The following is an 8,654-nucleotide window of genomic DNA, read 5'->3' as shown; positions in this document are numbered from 1 at the left end:
AAAGTAAAGATAAATTAAACAGCAAAATTAACTTCATTGGAATTTTCTATATTTGTTAATATACCGTATTTTTGAATTGAGTTAATGTAAATTATTGTAATACTCCATTAGGTTTCTTGTCCTGATCCGTATAAAATCCAAAACAATATGAGCAAATCATATAGATGAAGCAAACCATATAGATGAATGGTGTATGAATATGTGACATTCTCACTATTGTCACTATTTATTCTCTTCTTCCAGGTTGTGTTTTCTTTTGCTTAAACACAATTCAGTAATAATTATTTTTCTGTCATTTACTTTGTACAGTATCACTATGGATGATCAGTATGAGTGGTGAAGGTCCTACCACTTCTGTTCAAGCATGTTCTAATGGACTATATGCTAGCCTTCAGGTACTATTATTATTATTATTATTATTATTATGAATTATTATCAATCATTAATTCATGTTTTGTAATAATGTGTTAAACATTTCCTGTTGATATTTATTTATTTTTCTAAATTTGTATTTGTTTGTGGCATCTTGTTTATGGATTAGCTAACAATGGCATGTTAACAGTAAAGACCAATCATCATTGTCCCAAATAAAACCAAATACATTTGTAATGTGTTGTTGTTGTCCATTCTTCACTTGATTATTGTAAAACACTGTGATCCAACATGGCAGTCCATTTATTATAAATCTAATATATATATATATTATTGGGGGGTTGAAATACTTAGAAAGCACTTTGAGTATTTACAATTATTTAATATTAAATTATGTCAATTTAATAAGTACCATCACCCAAATGTTTTAGTGTACTTAAAGGAAATTATTTGGTGAGATGTTTTTGTTTTGTTTTTTTCGTATTTTTGAGGTTGCTGGTTTTTACTTTTAGCTTGTTTCAAACAATACATTTAACAATAGCTTTTATCGCGATTGGGATTGCTAATAAGTTTTAGTGTTTCATCTAAAAAACGTGAAGGATGCACTGTTATTTATGCTCCCCACAAAATTCACATCCTGCCTTTCAGGTTGACGTGGTGCCCCCGTCTGCCCCCCACCCCCCTTTTATATAGTGATTGCTGTATTTCCCACGGACACTGGAAGGCATCAGTGGGCCCAGCGCTGGGGAAAAAACGGGGGGAGCTGGAAGATGGAGCCTGATGTGGGAGGGGCCAGGCATGGTTGACGTCAGCGGCTGTGTGGAGGAGTATAGGCTGTGCTGTCAGCCCAGTGTCAGTCTGATGAAGATTGGCATGCAGGTAAGCTGTCATTCATTTTCAATGTCAGTGCATGGGAGCAGGGCTTTTCCACTTCAGCGTCCCTCTACCCCGCTCTCCCCCACTCCTCCCTTCTCTCCCCTTCTCTCTCTCTCTCTCCCTCCCTCCCCATCACTTCATTACAAAAAGCAGGACATTATTCATACAGTCAGACAGGCAGCAGGGCCAGAGAGAGAAAGAGAGAGAGGGAGAGAGAGGGAGGGAGACAAGGAGGGAGGGATGGGGAAGGAGAGGAGGGGGAGAAAAAGACAGAGTGAGACCAGACGAGATGCATTTTGTTGCTGGACTGAAAGACCAGTGGATTTTTGTTGTTGTTCTTTTTGTCTTTTGCTCGATGCAGCGTTGGGATTTTTGCAGGGTAAAATGTGTCGGTGATGTTTGTGACGCGTCGTTTGTGGAGGATGTGATGCTTTTGTGCCAAACCTTTGTCATATTTAGAGGCTGGTCGCAATAATATTAATAATGAGAACCACATTAAAGTAGCACGATTGGACAGCACGCGTGGCTACAGGAAGCTGCTGCTGTCCTTGCTGCTGTTTCTGGCGTTTTATTTTGGCACTAGCGTGTCGCCAATGTCACACGCACGTGTGTGTTATTTATGATATGAACGCGACGATCGCGTAATGGTGCGAGTCGGCCGCGTTTTGCGCTGCTGCGATTTGGTTTCGTTAAATGCCGTGAACTGTGCTTTTATTTTGACAGATAAAATCAGTGCGTTTTTGTTTGATAAATAGACCCATTAATAAATTAATTATTTGATAGACAGAGGTTTTGTAGCTTTTTGCCAAAAAAATATTTAGGTATGTTTTGTCTCTGTGTGAAACATTTCTGACGTCTGTTCATATTAAACATATTTTGTAATCTAACTTTTATATTTTATAGTATTTTTTCTGCCAGCCCCTTTTAAGTCCAACTGTCTTACATACAGAACTTAAATCTTGTTTAAAGTCATCAAAAAGGTCAGACACGGTCTTTGTGTCTCTATGAATACCTCTTCACCTTTAATTGGCATGCGTCTTTCTAAAACGGTCAGCATCTCAGTGAGGGTCTACTGTTTACTCTAAGCTTCCCCTGCCCAGCAAATGCTGTCCAGCAGTGTGAACACTGGCCTCCTTTGTGCGCTGCCCACTCACCGCTCTCTTTTTCAGTTGACCGGTTTATTCCACAATTGCTCAAATGACTGTTTTACCCTTAAAGGACACAGTGTAATTCCAGGCAGCCGGCCTCTCTCTGAATCCCCCGAAGGCCGAGTTCTATTTGACCTTAATGATTTTGCAGTTTAAAAGACATACACTTACAGCCGCTGTTTAAATAGCCGTCTTCACTTACTCATCTGGTCAGTCACTGTCACATGCTGTTAGCTATTATTTCTTATAAATGCATGCCGTACATTTGAAATACAAATGTGTTTGGAAATTCATCTTTTTTATGGCAAATGTCTTGTCCATGTTGCAAAACTAGAACTAGACAGGTCAAAAATAAACAGGTAAGCTGTAGTTTTATCTGCAGTGATTTAAATACTCTGAAAAAAGTTAGTTCCAAAAATGTGTTGTCTTTTAGTAAAAAAACAAAGGCAGTTTAAAAAATTTAACTTTACAATTTTCCAACCATCAGTGTGCTTTCTGGCTGTCTGTGCTAGAATGTTTCTGGGATACACTATAAAGATTTAGGAAGTCTGAACAAGGGGGCAACATTAGCCCAATTAAATATGCCCGAACCATTTGTTTACTAATCATCTGCTTCCCTGAGAAACCACAATGGTGTTTTAGACCACTTCAGCTCCCTCCATTCGGCAGGTGCAGAATGCTGAGTGTGAAATCCCACACGGAGCCAAACTGTGAAAGTAAAAGCTCTGAAAGAAACTGTTGTTTTTGTGAGCCAGACCAAAGGAGGCCCTGTCACCTTTTACACCATTCAAGTGAACCACTGTCCTTGTCTTAAGGTCCATGAATTGACTGGGAATTGATTTTCGCATGCGGGCACGATACAGCGCTTCGCTACCAGTCACCCTCGGTGTTTGTTCTTTTTTCTGATGTAGCCCACATGACTCCACATATTGTCAGATAAGGACAACACCAATTTAGCTCATCCCCAAACCCTGCTGAGATCTTAATTGATGATTTGTTTCATTGGACAAAAAGCCTAGGGGCGTATTTGGTGCTGCAAAATACTCTGACACTATTTGCATATTCCCATTCCTACTGCACAAGTAAATTACACGACGAGGTGTGATGCTGTGCATTCCAGCAGCTTTTGAGGGGATAATCACTAATAAAGTGATTCAGTCACACCAAATGAAGGAAGTAAACAGAGCGAGGAGAGCATATGTTACAAACCAATTTAAGCATTTATGTATGACCATAAAGCAATTGAGGAAATTAAGCCACATGCAGATGTCTTGCTATCCTTTGTTTTTGCCTCTACTTCCTCTCTAAATGTTGCTGGAGAAAGAAAAGCGTCTTAAATGCCATTTTAGGACAAGGTCATGGAGGGCACCATAATATGTTGATTAATTACTAATTTTGCCATCATAGAAACATTGCAGAGACATACAGATGTATGTTATGTAAATCAGATTCAACACCTTTTAATATTACATTTACCATAATATTATACTGGGGAAAACTCAGATGCATAACATACTATTGCGTTGCTTGTATTTTAACATTGCACAGATAAAGTGGTAGTGTGCCGTCTCTTGTATCTGGTGGCTAGTTCGGTTCAATCCCAGGATAGCACCTGTATTAGACTCTTTAGTCTGTTTTAGACAGATCAAGTGGCAGGCCAACATCTCGGTCCAACCTGGAAGTGAGCACAGTGGGGGCAGGTCTCACCTTATTGCTATGATACATGTTTGAGGGCACTCAGGACAGCACTCTTATTGAGAGAGCTTGCACATGAGAGTAGTTGATCTGAAGCTAGTTGTAGCACACCGCCACAGAGCATTGAGCAAACTTAGCACAGTGATGAGTCTGTCCTAAGTCACAGTACACATGATGTATACAGTAGCTGATATTCCTACACTGCTTTTGAGTTGGATCTTGAAGCATAAATTATATTCACTTAAAAATGCAGTTTTATTTCTGTGATTTCTAGTAATATAAATATACTATTGAGAAATACACAATATTCAGGCTATTTGTTTGTATGTGCAGCTCAAATCTTTATTTTATATAACACAAATATTTTCTATAAAAAAATCACACAGAAGGAACAGAGGGTTTTAACAATGTTCAAAACAATTTAGCCTACTGAGAATCCCTAGCAGAGTGGATTTAGGTCATGTCTAAAGTTATGTTGACCAGTTCTCTCCCTTTTGACTAATACAGAATTTCTAAGACATTTGTTTCTTACTTGCATGCCTTGTCCGTGTCTGGGTCCCCACAAGTGGTGCCCAGTAAGCCCACTTGATCCCCTCTGCTCTCGGGACACGGTGGAGGCCTGCGTATTCCGTCAGACGGCCCAGCTTAAGCACAGCCCTTCAATGCTTACCCTTGCTCATTTCAAAGCCAGTGCTGCATTGGCATGACTCTAGTGAGCCATCAGGGAGCTGGGTCAGGGGGTGGGTGAGAACGATGGATTGGCTTGATTTATGCTGCGAGAGGAGCAGCAGGCAAATTTAATGATCCTCTATACTGTCAACATCACGGGCGCTTTGTTTTCTCGAGCACGTAGCGGTATCTTGAAAATGCATGCAGCACAGAGCTGCAACGCTGTGGTTAGAAAGTTTGAAATTTGCACTCAGTCCGTGTCTGGGCTGAAACATTTATAGGAGACTTTCTTTAACAAATGACCTGTTAATATATATATGTCCAATGTTTACTGATGTTTCTCTTTGAAAAAAAATGTTATAATTTTAATTTTTTATTTTTACTGATGTTTCTCTTTGAAAAAAAAAGTTATAATTTTAATTTTTTTATTATAATAATACAATAACAATAACAATAATTTTATTGTTAAGTATAGTTGTACGTAATGCAAACATGCAGAACAATCTATGTTCTGTCAGATCGATCCTAATGAGCATGTTATTTTTCAAAACTTTGTACTCTAGGGCAAATCCCATTCTGTGCTGGTGCACTGAGTGATTACAGCAGCTTGTTTCCCAATAAGTTTCTGCTCATTAAATAGTCCTGTGTTTGAAAAGTGCATATTATTCCTGCGTATAGTTCTGAGTGATTGATTGGACAGACTTGTGTTGCAGACGGCCCTCAAACAAACTTTCACGAATGCTCCACTTCACACAATTACACGAGATGAGCGGGTGAACAATGAATGTCACAGCATGGAGGAAGTCATACAAAGGCTTTAGCCATTAGGTAATGATTTTAGCATCAGTACTCTGATTGCCTTCCTTTTTCAGCCAGAGGAAATGAAAACCCAGCAGGAACACATTCCATAAACCGAGTCGAAGTTGCAGCGTAAAAAGCGAAGTCGAATGCGGCACTGTTGTTTCAGCAGCAGCACGCACTTGCAGATGCAGCGTTCGCTGAAGCTTGAAAATACCTCAACGTTAAGTAAGAAAGTAAAAAAAGTCAACTTATTCATCGGGATGCTAAGATGCTACCATTTGTCCAAATTCTTAAGGCTCTAGAACCATATTTTATTTGCAGTACATGTGCAGTTTTAATTGCTGTGATATATTTTTGGAAAAATCATTGAACAGGTTAAAATAGTCTTCAAAAATCTGTTCTCACAGAAACATGAATTTTCTTTTTTTTTTTGCACACACTGTTTATATACTTGAATGTAAGTCTTTCTAAGTGACGGTGTGTTTGATTAAACATGAGGAATGAGTGAAGACAATATTTCCATTTTATGGAAGTAATAACTGCCAATTTACACACTTGTTGATGAGTATCTGCTGTGTTGTAACGTTAACGATCAAAGGTGTCAAAACACAGAGTGGAAAACGCAAAGCATTGATTTGTAAGCGACTCGGCTCGTTGTTTTTTGCCTTACAGATATCTGTCACTAACATCTTAACATTTCCTCATTTGTCACAGCTAACTGCCTGGCCCCTCCTCCTGCTGTGGGGGAGATGACACTCAAATACCTGCGAATAACTTGCGATTATTGTCACATTCGAAAGCATATTTTCATATTGCAGTTCAGCTGTGTGAATTATTGCGAGGCACCATCCCTAAAGTTGTAGAACAGCTAGGAATGTTTGCTGAGGTGCAACATTTCGTACAATCTAGTAAGGTGTGGGTAATGCAGTTCACCTTTGGATAGAACTCAGTAGACACATGCTCGGATAACGCTCGATGACAGATCACAATTTTCTTTGTAGACTATAATCTTTGAAATTGACACGCGTAAAAAACATTCATCCACAAAATCAGCTTTTACAATACACACATATGTATGTATATATATATATATACATTTATATTGACATGTATAAAGTCTAACTCAATATGGACGGGTTTTGTTTTGTTTTTAACAAATTTGTCACCTGAAGTGTTTTCTCGGCTTAATGTTAGCAACAATAGCAATCATTCTTTTTATAGGAAAATATTCTTAAAAGTTTGCAATCTTTTCATATCTTCAGAGTTTTACAACTGCTTTAGATTCCATTGTTTGTTTGTTTGTTTTGCACTGAAAGCAATTAAAACATGTTATTTTTAAACCCAAGGCCTTGTTATTCAAAGATCAGGCACCAAATCAAATTAGCAACTGCTTATTATACACTCTGCATTAAGAGACCTTTAACAAGACTTTGAACCTCATTGTGCCTTTTCTTCTTATCTCTGGTGGAATGTAGATAATCCTAATAAATGAGTGCGGCTTCACATGGAGAAATATGAAGCTTGCCAGTAAATCCTGAATTTATTATATTCGAGAGTCCTGGTAACAGCTGAGCTGGGCGAGGTTCAAAATATTTGATTTGAATTCAGCGGTATATGTGAGCTGAGGAAATCCCACCAAGCACTGTGTGGCTGCATGTTTTGTGCTTCCTTTAAAAAGGAATCACTGCATGAGCCAAAATGGTGTCATTAATAGCGAACTTGACTTTTACTGGTGTATTCTTTACAACTTGCATCATCTCTGCAGCTTTTTCGGGCTAACAGCTCTGACATTGCACCATGCTTCATCAGCTAAACCTAAAGGTGACACATACAGATGAGCGTTTGCAGGGAAAACGGCTGTGGTGCTATTTGTATGTTCTTCAACTTTCAAGTGCCTTAGAACTGGAGGTACAGTATCAGCTGTTTTTTCAACACCACATTGCTTCTTACAGCAGGGAAGCTGCAGAGCAACTCTCATTTCAAAGTTTAAGCCAGCTGATTAATTCGTGTTCACCGTTATTTAAAAGGCAAAAGAAGAAAGAAAACGTGTTTTCATCCAGCGACCTAATTCCGTAACATTGCAAAAAAATGTGCTACACACCTCAGAATGTGTAGGCATTTTAACCTTAAGAGACAAGAGCAGTGATCAGTTATGGCCAAAGTATACAAGACTTTTAGGACTGAGGGCATTACAGTTATTGTAAAACAATATTAGAAAGTCTGGATAAAACTGTGTCTAAAAACCAGGTAGAAATGGCTGTTGTGTGTATGACCTTTGACCTCTAAAGCCCTTTGCACTACACTTGAACCAACCCCCTGGTACCATGATGAGAGAAATCGTTATGACAAAGGACAACACTTAGTTAAGTTAGTTTCCAAATAAATAAAATGTCCAATTAATAAAATCCATGTAGCCTCGTGGTAAACTTCCCTCAGTTACAACGTTTTGGATGTGTTGCCAGAAATATTTTTGAAGGAATCTGTCTGTAAAATTGACTCTAAAAAAATGTCATTACTTCTAGCCTCTTTTCGTTTTCACCTGACTCATAAATAGAGTCCATAGTAAATTAAATCAGAGATTTTTCATATTCTTACATTTCCACTCATGCTGCTGTTTTCACCACACCAGCCTGTTCTGGGTCCATCTTCGCGATGTGAGACTTTAACTACAGCCTTTATTCTCTTTATTAGCTCTGGCCTTTCCATTAGGGGTAAAACAAATTGATTAATAATAGCCCTGTCTGTGAGCGTGATATCATCTATGTAGACATCATCCATGTCACCCTTGCGGTTTCCCACCAAATCCATGTATTGATTGTGAACTAATTAGAAATGTCATAAACCTGGAGTGCACACTTTTCCAGTGCAACAGCATGATATTCTTCAGGCTTCAGTTATTTGTAGGACAGATAATGAGCTCCTAGACTCAGGGGTGTCAAACTCATTTTCACCAGGGGCCACATCATCATTATGGTATCCCTCCAGTTGTAGCTGGAAGACTATAGATGTAACTACTTCATAATGTAATACTAAATGTTTCTGCAATTGAATAATGTTTATTCAAGTTTATATATATATATATATATATATATA

At 38.5% G+C, this 8,654-nt stretch overlaps 1 protein-coding gene across 2 annotated transcripts in view; it reads left to right on the top strand.

Annotated features, from left to right (window-relative positions):
• LOC103394963 (pbx/knotted 1 homeobox 2) overlaps positions 1 to 8,654 on the top strand; it is an 81,163-nt gene that overhangs the window by 1,288 nt on the left and 71,221 nt on the right. For both annotated transcript variants that reach the window (XM_008332470.3, XM_017041829.2), the window contains exons 2-3: positions 310 to 395; positions 1,021 to 1,251. The gene's annotated coding sequence lies outside the window, so the exon portion shown is untranslated. The remainder of the gene's footprint in view (positions 1 to 309; positions 396 to 1,020; positions 1,252 to 8,654) is intronic.

Source organism: Cynoglossus semilaevis, chromosome 19, assembly GCF_000523025.1.
Source record: "Cynoglossus semilaevis isolate Cse_v1.0 chromosome 19, Cse_v1.0, whole genome shotgun sequence".
Taxonomy (NCBI): domain Eukaryota; kingdom Metazoa; phylum Chordata; class Actinopteri; order Pleuronectiformes; family Cynoglossidae; genus Cynoglossus; species Cynoglossus semilaevis.
Note: the sequence above shows the minus strand (reverse complement) of the source record. Positions and strands in the feature narration are given on the sequence as shown.